Genomic DNA, 21,824 nt, shown 5'->3' with positions numbered 1-21,824 from the left:
TTTCTTAGATCCAGTGACTGGCCAGATTGAGTGGCTATGTAGCCAGGGATCCTTAGAGGTTGGAAGCGTTATGGGTGATTGGGAAGGTGGAAATTGGAAATTGAAATGGGGATCAGTGGAAAGTGCAAAAAGATAGTAGGTGTACAGTCATAGAGTTACAGAGAGCTGCAGCATACAAAAGGGCCCTTCTGTCCATTGAGTGCACTGGTCAAAAGCAACCACCTAACTACTCTAATCACATTTTCCAGCACTTGACTCATAGTCTTGCATTGCCTTGGCATTGTCAGTATATATCTAAATGCTTCTTCAATGTTATGAGAGTTTCTAGATGGTGAATTCCAGATTCCCATCAGCCTCTGGGTGAAAACAGTTTTTCTCACATCTCCTCTTAATCTTCTATTCCTTACCTCAAATCTGTCACCCCAGTCATTGATCCCTCCATCAAGGGAAACGCTTCTTCCTGTCCTTAATAATTTTATACATTTCAGTTTTGATACCTCTAAATCTCCTCTGCCCTGAGGAAAACAACCCCAGTTTGTCCAATCTCTCTTCCTAACTGAAAACCTCCAGCACAGGCAACATTCTGGTAACTCTCTTCACCACCCTCTCCACTGCTCTCAATCTCTCCTATAATGTGGATTCCAGAGCTGCACACAATACTCGATCTGTGGCGGAACCAGTGTTTTGCACAGTTCTAGCATAGTTACACTGCCATGCTTCGGCTAATAAAGGCAAAGGTGATTGTTGGTAGATTTGGAATCATGGTGAGGCACTCCTGCTCTTCTTGGTCACCAAACTGTGCTTAAAATAGCTCTTAACTGCTGTGTCCAGTTTCCTGAAACATGTGAGACCCGGCTGGCCAATGGTAAATTCACATTATTGCTCAAATCGGAGAAATGGAGTCCCACTAACATATATTAATGGCAGACTCACTCGAATGCCACAAACCCGGATGGATTTAAACCAGATACATACGCGTTTGCAACAGGTTAGGGTCAGGCTTCAAATATTTACCAAATTAACAAGCAGCTCATTGGTGAGGATAGAGGAAGGGAAGGGAGTGTTGTTTACATTTCAGCCAATAATGTTTCTCTCGTAAGTCATATTTATTTCTGGATTTCTATTTAGTGAGAAATTGGTCTGTCCAGCTAGCATGGAATTGGGTGATATTTAACTCACAGCCCCATTTTCCATTCTCACAAATGAAATTAAAATCAGGCACAACCTAACCTGGGCTGCTGGTTTACTGTTGCTGATTTCTGTACTCCACTGGCACAGACTGATTTATTTCCCTTTATCACCTAAAGACGTGACTGTGATTGGGGTACAGCAGATCCACAGGCTCTAGTTCTCTTTGTTTCTTCGGTAAATGGGCATTTTTCATTTTAGAGTTAAACTTGCCCTGAATTTGATTACTTTATACTTGGAGTTCTTGTCATAATTATATTGCTGTAATTTTGACCAGGCAGAATTTCTGACCAGTAATAAATTCTGGTGTATAGTCAGGTCATGGTGGCTAGAAACATTGGCAGCTGAGTAGCCATCCTTTTATTCTGAAGGAGAAGAGGAGTAAAAAACCGGACTATATCAAAATCTGAGACCAGTTCCCTGATCATGAGAAGAATTTTGCTTACAGCTTTGCTGGTGAGTGCAATCCCAAACTCTCTGGATTTCACGGGGGTGGGTCATTTACATATTCAACATATGCTGACTGCATTTTTTCCACAAGCACAAGGACCTCCTAGCTAGCTGTTTGGCAGGGGCAGTCAGTGTGCAGCATTCTTAAAAGCTTGTTACATTTATAGGAAGGAAGAGTGTGTTTTTGAGGCTTGTGCTGTTGTGCCTCTCTAATGCCATATGTTACAACTTTACCAACTCACTTATAGCTCATGTAAATTCCTAGTTCCTCCCACACATCTTGTTCTGCCTCATAATGTTATCTGCAAACTTAGCTACAATGCTCTCAACTCCTTCATCCAAGTCAATGTATATGGTAAAATTCCCAGAGAATGTTAATGGTCACATCTCATCAGAGTCACTGTTATTCCTACCTACTGTCTGTTGTGTACTTTGAAGTTATCAACAAAGTTACATACAGTTCTACAGACGCTCATATTTTGGTAATACATATAAATAAGTTAGGAAAAAAAATTACGCTGTGATGAAGAGCACCCATCTAAGTGTGACCCATTAGTAGGAACTGATCCCAGGTTACATTCAGGACATAATAGCATTATTTTTGTGTGTTCTTTGGTATATTCCTACTTAACCAAGACCAGCAAGGAATCTCTGGATTCCTGTTAGGCTCCATGCTGCCTGTCGAATTGAATTCTACTCATGTCTGAAATGTTCAAATGTTCATTCAGCTAGGTGGCTGCTTGCCCATTTACAGATCTGTCCGGGAGTTGTATTTGATATGCTTTAGGTTATCAGTGGGATTTTGTGTTATTCTCCTGATTGCCAAGTGCCCACTTTGATGTCAGAAATAAATGTCCAGACATTTATAATTTTCCCTATTTCTACAATGTTGCTTTTGCTCATCTGCATTCATTCCTCAACTCTCACTAAATTCCAACACTTAGTTGTCTGTATCTTGTTCTGGACAAAATCCTGAGGAGCCATTATACCCATCTTTGCTGATCTACATTAGTTCACCCTTCCCAACTTGTGCATAAATATCCTTGGCCTTCCTCTGTAGCTTTATTTTCAATCCTGTACATGTCATTAGACTATTTCTGAACTTCATCTGTACTGGAACAGCCTTCAGCTCCCTTTCCTTAACTCGTAGAATTTGTTTGCATTGATGTTTCGATCTCTTCATTTCACTCTCAATCTTTGAAAACTCTTTTAATATACCCTAGCCAGCCCGCCCCTTTTATTAAAGTGCTTCAGTCTAGTCTTCCAGACCATAAGATTCAGTACTTTTCAGCCCTCTGCAATGGACTTTGGGATGTGACAGAAATGCAAAATTTTGATGTTGTTTGTTTCAAAGATGTTGAATGATGCACATATTATTGAGATTAGCTGGTGCCAAATGCACTCGGAGAAAGGAATGATTTATTTAATGTCTTGGGAAATCAAATGCCAAGGTAGACATGGCAAAGTAGGCATTGATTAAAACTAAACGAAGCTATGGATCTATCCAGGAGATATCCAGCCTGGGATGGCGTCAGATTAGCAGATTGGCAAGAGTGTAAGAATGTGGGTTCAGAGTCTTGTTGGAAGACCAGCTTTAGTTCTCTGGGTTTTCATTCCAGTTGTTTGAAGATGCAGTTATGCTATCTCGCCCTCATCATGTGCTCACTCTCGAATTCCTATGCCTCATGACCCCTTTAAACCTCCATCCTGTGCACGTGACAACTCATTCCTCGAACCAAACCCTGTCAACCGAAACAAAAGACAACGTAAAGATCGTTAATGCCAGCAGGGAGTGTGACAGAGTGAGATTGACAGATTGGTGATTTTAAAAAGAAAATGGATAAAGCTTGGTGGGTTTGTAGCAACAACCAAAATCTAAATGTAATTCACTCATTGAGTAGTGGTCCTGAATTTTGTGGACAAACTGTAACTTGACCAAATCATTGATAGACGCTGGGGGAAAGCAGTCAGAGTTGGTTGATCAGAGAGGAAGGGTGCCTGAGCCGCAGAATAAAGTACTGTTAGTTGAGAGTTTCTCGAGAGCTTCTCTCAAATCTTTTCCTCCCTTACCTTTTGTTGCCTTGGTACTCTTTTCTGTTGACATTTCCCTAATGCTGACTAATTCCGACATTGTGTGCTTACTAATCCTCAACTTCTGTTTGAGGCCTTTGTAACAACTTGATTACGTTTAGTAACTTTAAGTACAGCTGAAAAACTGGGCTGATTTGAACAGATGCAGCAAAATGGGCTCAAGTCTGAGTTGCATGCTGAAGCTGGACTGGCCAGAGGCCAATATTAATTGGGACTAGACTCAAGTATGCACAGGAGACTGTTGATTATTAACTGGGCAATGCAGAGTGTTGGGCTATTGATGTTTAGGTGAATTTTATTTGGCTACAACAAATGCCTTCATTAAAATCATTAATCTACCCGGCCCTAGCCTTAGAAGAGAATCAGTGCAACATTTCCAACTTTCTACATCAGGAATCACTAATTCATCAGTATGTCCACAGGAAGAAGACTATTTGTCTAAACATGGTTTATTTAGCCAGAATAAACCTGCAATAGCCTCATCATTGCAGCCATCAGTGACTTAAAGCCTGTTCAGAGATGCATAAAGAATTTCTGGGCATTAGCTTTGAGTCATTTGTTCTCTACTGTCTTATGTTAGTTGTATTTTGTACCCTAAAATGTGATCAAATTAATCTAATTACATTTTAGTTATTACATCAAAAAGTTCAGTTTTGCAGAATTGCATTTCTGCTAGTAAACCTTATTAGGAATGCTGATAATCAGTTCTTGGTGGAATGTGCATTCAATAGGTCCTGTATTAAACTTGTGGTTGTATTCATGAAAATTGTCAGTTTAATTCAAGCAACTGTGATACATTGTTTCTTATGGGAGAAAGTGAGGACTGCAGATGCTGGAGCTCAGAGCTGAAAATGTGTTGCTGGAAAAGCGCAGCAGGTCAGGCAGCATCCTGAAGAAGGGCTCGTGCCCGAAACATCGATTCTCCTGCTCCTTGGATGCTGCCTGACCTGCTGCGCTTTTCCAGCAACACATTTTCAGCTTTGCTTCTTATACTTTGATTTGATTCTGTACTGTCTTCCTTTTAAAAAAAATCAAAATATTGTACCCTGTAAATTGAGGTACTCATTACATTGTTAAATCCCTACATTTGTAAATGAAATACCATTTCAATTTTGTTAAATATTAAAGAAAAATGTAATTTTTTACTTGAAGTACTGTACCTCTTGCTTGCTGCTGATCCTCCTCCCTGACCTCCCTGGGAATCATAGTTTAAAAATAAGGTGTTGCCCATTTGAGGTGGAGATGAGGAATCATTTTATGCTGCATCTTTGCAATTCCTTCCTCAAGAGGCTATGGATGCAGAATCTTCATATTTTGTAAGTCAGAGGTAGAGTTTTGATGACCAGAAGAATAAAAGATTTATGCAGGAATAGAGAGTTGAGGTTAAAATTCGGTCAGCTGTGATCGGATTGAATGGTGGAGCAGGTTTGAAGGACAGAGTTGCATATTCCTCTACCTTGATTGTATGTTCTTCATGCTGATAACTGCAAATCCTTCCACTCCCGACACTCCTAATGCGGCTTGCACAGAGAAGAAGGCAGGGACAGGGACAGATGCCTGATTTAGTCAGGGTCACCAACTTATTGGCCAAGTGGAAAAGGAGGAAGGCCAAGGCACAGCAGTCAATCAAGAGGAGCAGCTCTATCATGTTTATGACCAGATCCTGGAAATGGTGGTGACCGGCAAGAAGGGACATTGTGGCCCCTTGCTAGTGGCTGCCTCAAGGCTGCTGTCAGGCAATAGCTATATCATGGTCCAGAACATGTGGTCTATGGTCAAGCAAGTACTCTGGATCCTGATGAAATAAGTCTCCATGGTGTATGCCTTGGACAGCAATGCCTCAGGCTCCAATCTCAGGCTGCAAGTCAGAGGATTAGGCATGAGGAAAGGACAGTGTCAGAAGGCTAGGCACAGAGAACAGCCTCAATTTAGTGAGTTGGAGAACAGGAGAGATCATTCAATAACAATAAAAAAATGTGGAAAGCAATATTAAAATGAATCTTTCAAATAAAGATAATGGGCCCCATTAACTTACAAACATTAAAGTGCAACAGTATTAAATGGGGAAATTTTAAACAAGGACTTACCGTACTCAATTACTTAATGACTGTTTCCTGTAGCTGACGCTCCATGCCAGAATTGCAAATTCATATAATTGGCTTCACAATGTCCAAAATTTCTCTGTAGTCATGAACCACATGTGTTAGTTAGTAAGTGGAATGTTTGCACATCGTAATAGATTATTCTGCACATTTCTGGTACAGTTAGGATAATGATTTTGAAATTTTGCTGTTATTTTTAGCACTCTGGTTTCTTGTGTATTCTTTCAATAATGTTGCTGAATTACTTAACAATAGTAATTTGCAGCATATGTGTACAATAGTGTTTAGAGGTGCTTCAGAAACATGGAAAAGATAGATGGTAAGTCAGAGAGGAAAATTAGGTAAATAGCAGCCAAAGCTGAAAATGTGTTGCTGGTTAAAGCACAGCAGGTTAGGCAGCATCCAAGGAATAGGAAATTCGACGTTTCGGGCATAAGCCCTTCATCAGGAATGATGATCATTCCTGATGAAGGGCTTATGCCCGAAACGTTGAATTTCCTATTCCTTGGATGCTGCCTAACCTGCAGTGCTTTAACCAGCAACACATTTTCAGCTGTGATCTCCAGCATCTGCAGACCTCATTTTTTACCTAAATAGCAGCCAAACCCTGGCCAATGAGTAAAGGAAAATGAAAATACAAGCAGGCTTAGAACAATAATTCTAGTAAATGAGGCCCAGTGAGCTGAAGGCAAGGTCCCATTGGTGGGATTAAGGTGATGCACAAGAGGCTGGAATCACGAGCAAGAGGTGGGAGTTTTCTGTAAATTGGAAAGTCTGAGGTTTTGGTTGAGCTGTAATCTGATTAAAGCCAGCAAACAGCACACCGCTGGTGAAGAAGCTTATGAATTCCTTGTGCTTGTTGATGGTGAAAAGGAGATTTAGGAAATAATTGATAATGCAGAAAAATATTGTGAATTATCTTTGCTGTTCAGTGCAATGAGTAGTTTTGGCAAGGGATAGTAAGACCTCATAAAATTTGACATGGTGCTGGCAGAACTTGCAATGGATAACTAAACATGAACTGCTGAACAGAAAATAAGCCAGAAATCCAGAATCTTGAAAATATTTTGGGTTTTCTGTAGCACTTTATTTTGTAATAAGAACTTTTATTTCAAGAATTACAAATTAAGCATCTGGTTAGTATCAGAAATGAAAGTATGGATAAAATTGTTTGTACTGTTAGTTATTTAATTTCCTTTTTTAACCCCGTACAGGCACCAATACTTGGGAATATTGGATCTGCACTGACAGGAAGAGATAGCATAAATTTAAAAGTAAACCAACAGCTTAGACAAGAATTTATGAAAAGAATATAACTAAAGCTTCTGTATCTGAATGCATATAGCGTTCAGTGTGAAACAGATGATCCAAAAATGTGAATACAAATGAATAAAAATGATCTAGTCACTATTCCAGTCATGTGGCTGCAGGATAACATAAATTGGGACCTGAATCTTGAATTATACAAGGATTTTAGGAAGGTACAAAAATAAGTGGGGTGACTGTGCTCGTTCATGATGATATATATGAGCATAATAAAGAGGGATTACCATAAATCCAGGAAATCAGGATGTTGAATGGTTTGGGTGGAGATGAGAAATGATAAAGGAACAAAATGACTAATTGGAGTGGTGACTAGTTCTCCCCAATTAACCATATAAGGAATGAACAATGGGAGCTTGCCAGAAAGATACAACAATAACTATAGGAGATTTTAATTCATACATTGACTGGAACATGCAGATGGACAAAGGTGATGAGGAGCTCATAGAATACTTTGGGATAGCTTCTTAGAATATCTGGAGCTGACGAGAGTGCTGCCTACCCTGAACCCAATGCTATTCTCCAAGATAAAATTAATTAACAATCTCATAATGAAGCCCCCTACATAGCAGTTTTCATAAAGTGATTGAATCTTGCATTCATTTTGAGGGAAATAGAAGTAGTTATGACACTTTTTTTAAAGAGTATGGCAGTTATAAGGGAGTGAAAGCACAGTAATCTAAGGTCACTTGGTAAATTAGTTAAAAAGTGGGTCAATAGAGGTGCAGTGGCAGACATTTAAAGGATATTTCACTATACACAAAATTGTTACATATGAAAGAATAAGAAAAATTCCAAGTGATTGACCACCATCCAAGGGGAGCTAGAAAGGTTAAAAATATCAAATTAAAGAAGAAAACTATAATTGCGGAGACTGGTAGATCAGAAGATTAAGCAGGATATTAAAAAACCCACAAAGAATGACCACTAAACAAAAACAGATAAATGACCTCCGTGGTGGGCAAGTTGTTGGAGAGATTCCTGAGGGACAGGATGTACGTGTATTTGGAAAGGCAAGGACTGATTAGGGATAGTCAACATGACTTTGTGTGTGGGAAATCATGTCTCACAAACTTGAGTTTTTTGAAGACATAACAAAGCGGATTGATGAGGGCAGAGCAGTAGATGTGATCTAAATGGACTTCAGTAAGGCTTTTGACAAGATTCCCCATGGGAGACTGATTAGCAAGGTTAGATCTCATGGAATACAGTGAGAACTAGCCATTTGGATACAGAACTAGCTTAAAGGTAGAAGACAGAGGGTGGTGGTGGAGGGTTGTTTTTCAGACTGGAGGCCTGTGACCAGTGGAGTGCCACAAGGATCGGTGCTGAGTCCTCCAGTTTTTGTCATTTACATAAATGATTCGGATGCGAGCATAAGAGGTACAGACAGTAATTTTGCAAATGACACCAGAATTGGAGGTGTAGTGGACAGTGAAGGGGGTTACTTCAGATTACAACAGGATCTTGACCAGATGGGCCAATGGGCTGAGAAGTAGCAGATGGTGTTTAATTCAAATAAATGCGAGGTGTTGCATTTTAGGAAAGCAAATCTTAGCAGATAAAGTAAGACCTTACTTAATGGTAAGGTCCTTGGGAGTGTTGCTGAACAAGGAGACCTTGAAGTGCAGGTTCATAGCTACTTGAAAGTGAAGTCGTAGGTAAATAGGATGGTGAAGAAGGCGTTTGGTATACTTTCCTTTGCTGGTCAGAGTATTGAGTACAGGAGTTGGGAGGTCATGTTGCGGCTGTACAGGACATTGGTTAGGCCACTGTTGGAATATTGCGTGCAATTCTGGTCTCCTTCCTATCGGAAAGATGTTGTGAAACTTGAAAGGGTTCAGAAAAGATTTACAAGGATGTTGCCAGGGTTGGAGAGGCTGAACAGGCTGGGACTGTTTTCCCAGCTGAGGGGTGACCTTATAGAGGTTTACAAAATTATAAGGGGCATGGATAGGATAAATAGACAAAGTCTTTTCCCTGGGGTCGGGGAGTCCAGAACTAGAAGGCATAGGTTTAGGGTGAGAGGGGAAAGATATAAAAGAGACCTAAGGGGCAACTTTTTCACGCAAAGGGTGGTATGGGTATGGAATGAGCTGCCAGAGGATGTGGTGGAGGCTGGTACAATTGCAACATTTAAGAGGCATTTGGATAGATATATGAATAGGAAGGGTTTGGAGGGATATGGGCCAGGTGCTGGCAGGTGGGACTAGATTGGGTTTGGATATCTGATCGGCATGGACGGTTGGCCCAAAGGGTCTATTTCCGTGCTGTACATCTCTATGACAGTATGAAAGAAAGCTCGCCAGAAAAATAAAATCAGATGGTAAGCGATTCTATTAAAACTTTTAGGAAATAGTGTTAACAAAGTGAGCATTGATCTTATAAAACGTGAGACTGGAGAATTAACAATGAGAAAATGAGGAAATGGAATGGGCAGGACTTTTGCATTGGCCTTCACAGTAGATGATGCAAGTAATATCTCAGAAATAGCTACAAATAAGGAAATAGAAGGGAAGGACAAACTCAAGAACATTACAATCACGAGAGATGTGATCATTAATAAATTGATGGAGCTACGAGTTAAGTACTTTGATTCTGATCGACTTCATCCGAGGGTCTTAAAAGAATTGTCTGGTGAGATAGTTTCTGTATTGCTTTTCATGTTTCAAAGCTTCTTCATTTATTGGATCGTCTTATTAGTTTGGAGTTAGCAAATAATAACTTTTTTATTCAAAAGGGAGGGAGACAGAAAGCAATAAATATCTATATATTAGTAATTATAGCAAGGCAATTAAATAAATTTGAGTCAAGATGGTTTCATGAAAGGAAAGTCGTGTATGGCCAATCTATTGGATTCCTTGAGGAGCTAATATTTACTTTGGACAATATTTACATCTGGTGGATGTACTTGGATTTCCAGAAGGCACAGAATTGCTACGCCACAGATTAGTATGGAAAATAATTACCTTTTTATACTGGTGATATAAAGGTAAGTTAGAAATTAAGTGTAAAGAGGAGGCTATAAAATATACTGTGATTGGGAAAGGATGTGGGATCTACATGGACTTTAATAAGGCATTCAACAAGGTTCCCCATGGAAGACTCGTTAGCAAGGTTAGATATCATGGAATACAAGGAGAACTAGCCATTTGGATAGAGAACTGGCTCAAAGGTAAAGACAGAGGGTGGTGATGGACGGTTTTTCAGACTGGAGGCCTGTGACCAGTAGAGTGCCACAGCAATCAGTGCTGGATCCACTATTTTTCATCATTTATATAAATGATTTGGATGTGAGCATAAGTGGTACAGTTAGTAAGTTTGCAGATGACACCAAAATTGGAGGTGTACTGGACAACGATTACCTCAGATTACAATGAGATCTTGATCAGATGGGCCAATGGGCTTAGAAGTGGCATATGGAGTTTAATTCAGATAAATATGAGGTGCTGCATTTTGCAAAAGCAAATCTTAGCTGGACTGATATACTTAAAGGCAAGGTCCTCGGGAGTGTTGCAGAACAAAGAGACATTGGAGTGCAGGTTCATAGCTCCTTGAAAGTGGAGTCACAGGTAGATAGGATAGTGAAAAAGGTGTTTGGTATGCTTTCCTTGGTCAGAGTATTGAGTGCAGGAGTTGGGAGGTCATGTTGTGGCTGTACAGGTCATTGGTTAGGTCACTGTTGGAATATTGCGTGCAATTCTGCTCAACTTCCTATTGGAAAGATATTGTGAAACTTGAAAGGGTTCAGAAAAGATTTACAAGGATGTTGCGAAGGTTGGAGGATTTGAGCTATAGGGAGAGGTTGAATAGGCTGGGGCTGTTTTCCCTGGAGCATCAGAGGCTGAGGGGTGACTTTATAGAAGTTTATAAAATCATGAGGGGCATGGATAGGGTAAATAGGCAAAGTCTTTTCCCTAGGGTGGAGGAGTCCAGAACTAGCAAGCATAGGGTGAGAGGGGAAAGATATAAAAGAGACCTAAGAGGCAATGTTTTCGCGCAGAGGGTGGTGCATGTATGGAATGAGCTGCCATAGAAAGTGGTGGAGGCTGGTACAGTTGCAACATTTAAAAGGTATCTATATGAATATATGAATAGGAAAGGTTTGGAAGGATATGAGCCAGGTGCTGGCAGGTGGAAATAGATTAGGTTGGACAAGTTGGACCAAAGGGTCCGTTTCCATACTGTATATCTCTATGACTCTAAATGGAACATAATGTGGGAAATGCAAAAATGTATTTTTTTGCGCAGAGAATAACAAAGATGTATATTATCTAAATGGTGACCATTTGAAAAGCTCTGAGATGTAGAAGGATCCAAATTCCCTAGTGCATTTATCACAATAGGTTAGTATGCAGGTAAACAAGGAGGTAGGGAAGCTAATAGAATGTTATCCTTCATCGTGAGGGGAATTGAATTCTAAGTAGGGAGACTATGCTTAAGTTATAAGGGACACTGGTGAAACCACATCCGGAGTACTATGCACAGTATTAGATCACCTTATTTAGGTAAAATGTGTTGGAAATAGTTCAGGAAAGACTTACAAAACTAATAAGTGGAATGAGAAGGTTGTCTTAGGAGAACGGTTAGGATAGGCTGGGCTTGTTTCTGCTGAAGACCTCCCAACTCCTGTACTCAATACTCTGACCAATAAAGGAAAGCATACCAAATGCCTTCTTCACCATTCCATCTAACTGCAACTCTACTTTCAAGGAGCTATGAACCTGCACTCCAAGGTTTCTTTGTTCAGCAACACTCCCTAGAACCTTACCATTAAGTGTATAAATCCTGCTAAGATTTGCTTTCCCAAAATGCAGCACCTCGCATTTATTTGAATTATACTCCATCTGCCACTTCTCAGCCAATTGGCTCATCTGATCAAAATCCTGTTGTAATCTGAGCTAACCACCTTCGCTGTCCACCACACCTCCAATTTTGAATAACATTTAAAGCTTTGGCCTAGTGTTGGACAGTGGAACTGGTGTAGGTGTTTGGCAGTACAGACTCGATGAGGTGGAAGACCTCTTCTGTATGCTATGATTCCATGTGGATCTTTCCTCCTATGGGAGAATTTAAAACTGATTAAAACCGGATCATTGTTTAAAAATCATGGCTCATTCATCAGGTATTTTCTCTGAGGTGCATGCATATTTTGAACTCTGCTTCAAAACGAGAGTCTGAACATTTTAAAAGCAGAAGTACATAGGTTCTTGGAAAGTAAAGGGGTGAAAGGTTATCAGAGGTAAGCAGGAATGTAGAATTGATACTGCAGTCAGACTAACCACGATCTTATCCAATGGCAGAGCAGGCTTGAGGGCTTGAGTGGTGTACTCTTGCTCCTTGTTGTTAAAAAAAAGGTTGAGAATAGTGTATGTGGGGTTAACAATAGATTTCTAATTTGTGAATAATGTCTTCTTTTATCTCATGAGTACCCTGAGGAAAGACCTACATTTCAACTCCTCAAAAGTCTATCGCTCCTCAGATCTACAAAATTTGACCATGTACATAATAAAACACTCTAATGCTAGTTATCTAGCTGATTAAGCACATTGAACAGCAAGAACAGAATGTATTTAAGGGACGATTTTGAATTTATAGAAGCAAGTGAAGAGATGAGGTAAACAAATATGGCTTGTGTTTATACTGATGGGATCTTTCCAATTACACAGGAATGAAACAATTGGCAGTACATGAAGATTTCTTTTGCAAGTTTACTGGAAAGCTGCACTAAACGATTGCCTTCTAAAACTTTGGAAATCTGTTTCTTGTCTAATCTATCAGTAGGATCTACACTCGACCTGGTGTCCTGAAAATCTTCTAAACATTGGCAAAAACATCCATTGAAAAGAAAACAGCAAAAGCAGGAAATTCAATAGAAAAATAGAAATCATCCATATCAGCTTGGCTTATTTGGCAGCAGTCTCAGTTTTTAACCGAATGTTGAGAGTTGAAACGCTATTTTCAAGATGGATTTAAATTACCACTTAAGCTGGAGATTACCCAGGAGTGGGATGGGTGCTCTGCCTAGAACATGTCCTCGTGGAGATGCAGTCGGCCAGGAAATCATATATAAAGTGCTACTTGTGTGCAGCGATTCCATTAATGGTTCAGTGGTAGACTTTTTGCTTACCATGCCGGAGGCCTGGGTTTGATTCCCGGCCAGTGCGTGGTACTCCTATCCTTCCCTTCTTCGGGCAGCGTGGTGGCTCAGGGGTTAGCACTGTTGTCTCCCAGCACCAGGGACCCAGGTTTGCTTCCACCCTCGGGTGATTGCCCCTGTGAAGTTTGCACATTCTCCCCGTGTCTGCGTGGGTTTCCTCCAGGTGCTCTGCTTTTCTCCCCATTGTCCAAAGATGTGCAGATTAGGTGAATTAACCATGCTGAATTGCCCAAAGTGTCCAGGTATATGTAGGTTAGATGAATAAGCAATGGGATACGCAGGGTTGTAGGGGATGGGTATGACGGGATGCTCTTCTGAGGGTCAGTGTGAACTTGATGGGCCAAATTACCTGCTCCTACACTATTGGGATTCTATAAAGTGCCCAAACACTGTTTGATTTTGATGGATCTTCGCTGGTTGTCCAACTTGTCAGCTTAACAGAATCTTGCTAATTTATTCATTTGGCATTTTCAAACTATTTTATGGTTTCTCTTTGCACTAGTGTTCCTTATAGTTCATTACATCTGATAGATAAATATAATAATCTTTCAACTTCTCTCGTTATCTTTTTGCATTATTTTTAGCATATGCATCAGTTCTTCTATTAACATTCTCTATTGTAATTATATTAGCATAATTCATAGAGTTGTACAGCACGGAAATAGACTTTTCGATCCAACTGGTCCATGCCAACCAGATATTCTAACCTAATGTAGTCCCATTTGCCAGCATTTGGCCCATATCCCTCTCAACTCTTCCTGTTCAACCTAACCAGATGCCTTTTTAATGTTATAAATTGCACCAGCCTCCACCACTTCCTCTGCCAGCTCAATCCATACATGCACCTTCCTCTGCGTGAAAAGGTTGCTCCCAAGATCCCTTTTAAATCTTTCCCCTCTCACCCTAAACCTATGTCCTCTAATTTTGGACTCCTCCACCCCAGGGAAAAGACATTGGCTATTCACCCTATCGATATCCCTCATGATTTTGTAAACATCCACACGGTCACCCCTCAGCCTCTGATGCTCCAGGGAAAACAGCCCCAACCTTTCAGTCTCTCACCATAGCTCAAAACCTCCAACCCTGGCAGCATCCTTAAATTTTTTCTGAACCCTTTCAAGTTTCACAACATTCTCTCTGTAAGAGGAAAACCAGAATTGCATGCCGTATTCAAAAAGTGGCCAAACTGATGTGCTGTACAGCCACCCCATGACCTCCCAACTCCTATTCTCAATGCACTGCCCAATAAAGGCAAGTGTACAAAATGCCTTCTTCACTACTCTATCTACTGGCAACTCCACTTTCATGAACCTGCATCAGGAGGTCTCTTTGTTCAGCAGCACTCCCCAGGACCTTACCATTAAGTGTATATGTCCTGCTAAGATTTGCTTTTCCAAAATGCAGCGCCTCACATTCATCTAAATTAAATTCCAACTGCCACTCCTTGGCCCATTGGCCCATTTGATAAAGATCACATTGTAATCTGAGTAACCTTCTTCGCAGTCCACTTCACCTCCAATTTTGGTGTCATCTGCAAACTTATGAACTATACCTCCTATGCTCACATCCAAATCATTTATATAATTGACAGAAAGCAGTGGACTCAGCACCGATCCTTGTGGCACACCACTGATCACAGGCCTCCAGTCTGAAAAACAACCCTCCACCACCACCCTCTGTCTTCTACCTTTGAACCAGTTCTGTATCCAAATGACTAGTTCTCCCTGTATTCCATGTGATTTAACTTTGTTATCCAGTCTATCCTGGGAACTTTGTCAAATGGTTTACGGAAGTGCGAATAGATCACGTCTACCACTCTGCCCTCATCGATCCTCTTTGTTACGACTTCAAAAAGGTCAGTCAAGTTCGTGGCACACAATTTCTCACGCACAAAGCCATGTTGACTATCCTATTCAATTCTTGCCTTTCCAAATACATGTACATCCTGTCTCTCAGGATTCCCTCCAACAACTGGTCCATCACTGATTTCAGGAACACTAGTCTATAGTTCCCTGACTTGTCCTTACCACCTTTCTTAAATAATAGTACCACGTTTTCCAACCTCCAGTCCTCTGGTGCCTTACCTATGGCTATTGATGATTCAAATATCTCAACAAGGGGCCCTGCAATCACTTCCATCGCTTCCCACAGGGTTTGAGGGTACACTTGATCAGGCCCTGGGAATCTATCCACCTTTATGTGTTTTAAGATGTCCAGCACCACCTCCTTTGTAATGTGGGCATTTTTCAAGATGTTTATTTATTTCCCCACATTCTCTGCCCTCTATGTCCTTCTCCACAGTAAACACTAATGCAAGATACTCACTTTGTATCTCCCCCATCTCCTGCAGTTTCACATATAGGCTGTTTTGCTGGTCTTTCTCTCCCTAGTTACCCTTTTGCCCTTAATGTACTTAATGTAATCCCTTTTGGATTCTCCTTAATTCTATTTGCCAAAGCTATCGCTTGTCCCTTTTTGCTCTCCTGATTTCCCTCTTAAGTATACTCAGTCAATCTCTGCTGTCTATACCTGTCTATTCCTTCTTTTTCTTGACCAAAACCTCAATTTCTTTAGTCATCCAGCATTCCCTACACCTATTAGTCTTGCCCTTCACCTTAACAAGGACATACTGTCTCTGGACTCTCGTTATCTCATCTTTTAAGGCTCCCCATTTTCCAGCCATCTGCAAACATCTGCTTCCAATCAACTTTTGAAAGTTCTTGCTTTGTACTTCAAAATTGGCCTTGCTCTAATTTAGAACTTCAACTTTTAGATCTAGTCTATCCTTTTCCATCACGATTTTAAAACTAATAGAATTGTGGTCACTGGCCCTAACTGTCCCCAGTGTTCCCCCACTGACACCTCAGTCAGCTGCCCTGCCTTATTTTCCAGGAGTAGGTCATGTTTTGCACCTTCTATAGTAGGTACATCCACATATTGAATCAGAAAATTCAATACACAAATAACAAATTAATCTCCATCCAAGCCCTTAACACTATGGCAGTCCTAGTATATGTTTGGAAAGCTACAATTTATTCTTCCAGATAACTGTGATCTCCTTACAAAATTCTTCCTCAATTTCCTGCTGACCGTTTGGGGGTCTATCGTAAAATCCCAATAAGTTGATCATCCTATTACTATTTCAGAATTACATCCAAATAATTTCCCTGGATGTATTCCCAGGAATATCCTCCCTAAGTACTGCTGTAATGTTATCTCTTATCAAAATTCACCCCTCCTTGTCCCCATTTCTATTATTCCTATTGCATCTATACCCTGGAACATTAAACTGCCAGTCCTGTTCATCCCTGAACCATGTCTCTGTAATTGCTATGATATCTCAGTCCCATGTTTCTAACCATGCACTGAGTTCGTCTGCCTTAGTGTTAGACCAGTTGCATTGAAATAAATGCACTTTATCAGTCCTACATCGTCCTCTGCTTTGTTCTGCTTGTCCTGACTGACTTGTCCCTTTTCCTCATTCTACCAGTCTCAGACTATTTCTTTCCTCACTTTGTTCCTGAGTCCCATCCCCTACTTACTAGTTTAAATTCTTCCAAGCAGCGCTCTCAAATCGCCCTGGCTCATATAATAATCTACTTCCACTTCAGGTGCAATCTATCCTCCTTATACAGGTCACTTCTACCCCGAAGAAATTCCATTTATCCAAAAATGTGAGTCCTTCTCTCCTGCACCAGCTCCCCAGCCACACATTCATCCGCTCTATCCTCCTATTCCTACCTTCTCTAGCTCATAGCGTCGATAGTAATCCATATATTGCTACCCCAAGGACTTACTTTTTAAATTCCTGTCTAACTTCCTAGATTCTGTCTTCAGAATCTCGTCCTTTCCTCGTCCCACGTCATTAGTTACAGTGAGTATAATGACCTTGGGCCTGATTGTCTCCTCTTTGAGAATATTCTGCACCCTTTCCAAGCTATCTGTGATCCTGGTCCGGGGGGTAACGCACCATTCTGATGTCTCTTGGCTGCAGAAACACCTGTCTGTCCCTCTGACTAGAGAGTCCCCCATTACAATCGATCACTTGGAACCTGGCTTACCCCTCGTCATGTTAGAGACAGTCTCCGTACACAAACCTGGCTGTCAGTGCTACATCCCCCTGAGAGTCCATCACCCCCTTTTATTTTCAAAAACAGTGTCGTTGTTTGAGATGTGGATGGCCACAGGAGACTTCTGCACAACTAGCCTCCCTCTCCTACCTTTCTTGACTGAAACCCATCTACCTAACTGTACCTTTGACTTATCTCCCTCCATGCAACTGCCATCCATCACACCACCTAGCTCCTGCAAATTCCTCATTGCCTCTAACTGTTGATCCATGTGATTCAAAAGAATTCACAACCAAACACAGTTGTTCAGGTTACTGCTGGGTCAGACAGCAGTGTAGGTTTATTTCTCCATTTGATTCCTTCCCATTTGGTCACTGCTTTTGTCTCTCTTCTTCCTTTTTAAAGTGCCATTTTGATAACTTTATTTTTTCCCCCAAAGTTCCAAAACAATGCAACAGCTTATAAAACCACTATAAGTGGGTGGCACGGTGGTTAGCACCAGAGACCCGGGTTCATTCCCGCCTCAGGCAACTGACTGTGTGGAGTTTGCACATTCTCCCCGTGTCTGCGTGGGTTTCCTCCGGTTTCCTCCCACAATCCAAAAATGTGCAGGTTAGGTGAATTGGCCATGCTAAATCGCCTGTAGTTTTGGGTGAAAGTAGGGGAATGGGTCTGGGTGGGTTGCGCTTCGACAGGTCGGTGTGGACTTGTTGGACTGAAGGGCCTGTTTCCACACTGTAAGTAATCTAATCTAATCTACTGCTTTTAATATTTGAGGAAAACAACTCGAACACTGCAAATACCTCAAAAAGTAGCAGCATTTATAGCCACAATTTTTCCCATCGTCCATGTTATATCACTGAGCTTTCGAAAATCTACTTTGGGTGATAGGTGGATCCGGATAAAAATTGTACCTTTTTGGTCCCTATGTAAAATCAGTGAATCATTAAGAATTATTTGAAGAGTGATTGATTATTGATTTTTGTGCATTTGAACATGGTTTTCCAATTTTCATAAATGACAAGCAATCTCTTCTGAAGCATATTTTAGTGTTTGCAAAGCACTCAATGAGATTTTGGGAAAACAATTGGTTTTAATACAATTGGTTCTTTTTAATTGGGTAACTGCGAACATGTATGCTTCCTGTTCACTAAGCCATGTGGAGTTGTTTCAGGGAAAAGTATTGCACAAATTTCAGCTAGAAATATTAAATTGAAAGAATCTAAGAAATGGGGAGAATAAGTATTGCTATTTTGCACAATCTTATCTTTTGGTAACAAATCCTTTTTATTTATTCATGGGATGTGGGTATCAGTGGCTGGGCCAGCATTTACTGCCCATCCCAAGTTGTCCATGAGAAGTGGCAATGGGCTATCTTCTTGACCTGTTGTAACCCATATGCTGTAGGTTCACCCACAAGGCCGGTTGAGAGCGAGTTCCAGGATTTATATCCCATGATTCTGAAAGAATGGTGACATTTTTCTGTGTCAGGATATGAGTGATTTAGAGGGTAATTTGCAGGTCGTGGTGTTCCTTCCTATCTTTGTAGGTAGTAGTGGTTGTGGGTTTGGAAGGTTCTGTTTAAGGAGCATTGGTGAACTTCCATCTTGTATGTGGTACACACTGCTGCGACTGAGCATTGCCGGTTGTGGATGTGATTGTTGGTGAATGCAGTACCAGTCAAGCAGATTGTTTTGTCCTGGATGATGTCAAGCTTCTTGAGTGTTGTTGAATCTGCACTCATCCAGGCAACTGGGGAGTAATCCTTCTGATTTGTGCCTTGAAGATGGTGGACAGGCTTTGGGGAGTCAAAAGATAAGTCACTCGCTGCAAGCTTCCTTGCACCTGACGTGCTCTTCTAACCACAGCACCTATGTGGTGAGTTCAGTTTTTGGTCACTAGTCGCCCCCAGGATGTTGATAGTGGGGGGATTCAGTGACAGTAATACCATTGAATATCAAGTACCTGTGTTAGATTTTCTCTTGTTCATAATGGTCATTGCCTTGCAGTTCTGTTGCATGCATGTTACTTGTCACTTCTCACCCAAACTTGCTGCATTTAGACATGGACTGCTTCAATGTCTGATCATTGTGCCGGAATTGGCATAGGTCCACATTCTGATTTTATGATAGAGGGAAGGCTATTGATAAAGTAACTGAAGATGGTTCAGCCTAGAACACTACCCTGAGGAACCGTGGTCCAACAACCACAGCTATTCTCTAAATTATTATATTGTAGCTCTTAATACTGTTCTTTTGAGTGGGTTAACAACTAAGCCTTAGCAATGCTAAGATTAATTTGGTAGAAGTGCATGCAAGAATTTTAAAAGAACTGTGGCATTCCTAATATTTATTTTGAGATCAAGAGAAACACCATTTTCTGAATGGCAAGACATGAGTGTATAAATTCATATTTGCACCCAAACTGTAAAACATTGACACTGATGGCACTTTTACCAGTGAGCCAACCTGTTCCAGTTCTGAAATGCAAACAGAAGTTGCTAGTGAAACTCTGCAAGTAAGGCAGCATCTGTGGAAAGATTGCAGAATTAACGTTTCGATTCCAGTGACACTTCATCAGAGCTCTTCCAGAACTGCATGTATTCAAATCAGGAAGGATTTTTGTTTGATGCACATTATTGCAAAATAATCAAAGCTTGTTTTCAATGTGCTCCCACAAGTTTTTCTGCTGTAGTTTCCCAACCACATCCCTCCTGATTGTCTTCTGTCTCTGGACAAAAATGTATCCCTCATCAGCTCCAAACCTTTTAGAATACGATTGAACTGCCAGCTCATTCTCCCCATGTGATGAGACCTGAGGATATATATGGTCCTTGGACTCTATTGTAGGACTTATGGCTGAAACATTGATTCTCCTGCTCCTCGGATGCTGCCTGACCTGCTGTGCTTTTCCAGCACCACACTCTCGACTCTGATCTCCAACATCTGTAGTCCTCACTTTCTTCAAGTGTGCATAGAACAGGTCATGTTATCACAGCAGCTAATGCAACAGCATTTCTTTTTTATTCTCTCTACACTGGCAATAATTTCTATCCCAATAGAATATTTTATTAAACTGTGGCAGAAAATGATCACTTTGATCTATAATTTTTGTGTGTATACACAGTTTTTATTGACATTACATGCCAATGTCATTTTGAGAACCGAGATGATGAAAAGGAACATTTTGATAAACTTGTATGAATCTGATATTTGAAAGAATACTTTTATATGAGTATGAATCTGATATTTAGTTAAACTGGAGAAATATTTATTTTAGCAAAATGCCAAATGAGGCCCCACAACCTGATCCAAGCTGTTGAAAAGTCAGTAGAATTTTAGAAAAAACACTTACTCCGCTCCTTTGTAAAGTGCTTCTTTAGTTATTCCCTATTCTTTCAGCCTGGAAGGGCAATTCAATTCATTCTGAGCAGTGATGAATGTTTTACTTATTGAAGTATTTATCCAGTTCTCAATTGAAGATTGTTATCAGGCAGAATCGTACAGGGGTCTGAGAGAAGTAGGTGAGGTCAGGATTTGTGACAGAATCAGATGAGAAGCCCAGAAAGGCCTTTCTTGACATTGGGAGCATCCTTGCTCCATCTTTCATGATTTTCACAAGCACTGAAGCCAGTTTCTCAGTATTGAATGGCGAGATGCCAATTTTGCAGATTACCACATGTTAAATGCTTTATTAACTGTCACACGCCAAACAAGCTAGACCTCAAGAAACCTCAACAATGAAATCAGAGTGAGTAACCAGCGACTTCAGCACATCAATGACTGCAGCCACCAGCCTCGTGCATCCCTCATCCACCAATATTGGTATCCATCAGTTTGCACACCCTCACAACCATCATGGTACTTCTCCAGTCCACTTGGAGATCACTGAGGAAGCACAGACTTGCATTGTAGGGTGCACCAGCGACTAGTATTGAAATGCTGCTACCAGGATACCAGGCATACAGGGACAGGCACCTAGCTCAGATTGGACCAGGCTGCATCTCAGGGCAGTGTGCTTGCTGTATTGCTGCTTGGCTACTTAACACATACCATTGTAGTACCAAAACATTGCCTTTCCTTTTCTTTCTTTGCTGTGCCAATTAGTGCAGTCACACAACCAGACAGCTTGCCTTTCTGGTCAGCAATCCTCAGTCAGTTGGGTGTGGAGCAGAAAGCTTACTGCCTGTTAGTTTGCAGCATCCATCTCACATTTGCACCATATACCAGCAGCCTATTGAAGCGAACTTACAGAGAAAAAAATAGGTATGTTCCTGGAAGAGGGGACAGTTGTGTCAGCAGGAGCCATTGTGCAATGTATACTTTGTTCATCTTGCTTCCGTATGCCGCAGCAGGGTCTGAACCCAGACATCAATACATGGTACATCCTATATGAAGAGCAAGTTAGGCCCCATGCTTGTGCAATTAGATTTGGGACAAT

The 21,824-nt window shown here is 40.9% G+C and overlaps 1 protein-coding gene across 1 annotated transcript in view; it reads left to right on the top strand.

The window, feature by feature from the left end:
• The window catches only part of itgb8 (integrin, beta 8), a 100,195-nt gene that overhangs the window by 41,810 nt on the left and 36,561 nt on the right, over window positions 1–21,824 (top strand). The gene's annotated exons all lie outside the window — the stretch shown is intronic.

Source organism: Hemiscyllium ocellatum, chromosome 5 (genome assembly GCF_020745735.1).
Source record: "Hemiscyllium ocellatum isolate sHemOce1 chromosome 5, sHemOce1.pat.X.cur, whole genome shotgun sequence".
Taxonomy (NCBI): Eukaryota; Metazoa; Chordata; class Chondrichthyes; order Orectolobiformes; family Hemiscylliidae; genus Hemiscyllium; species Hemiscyllium ocellatum.
The sequence above is the reverse complement of the archived record's forward strand: the minus strand, read 5'-3'. Positions and strand labels throughout refer to the sequence as shown.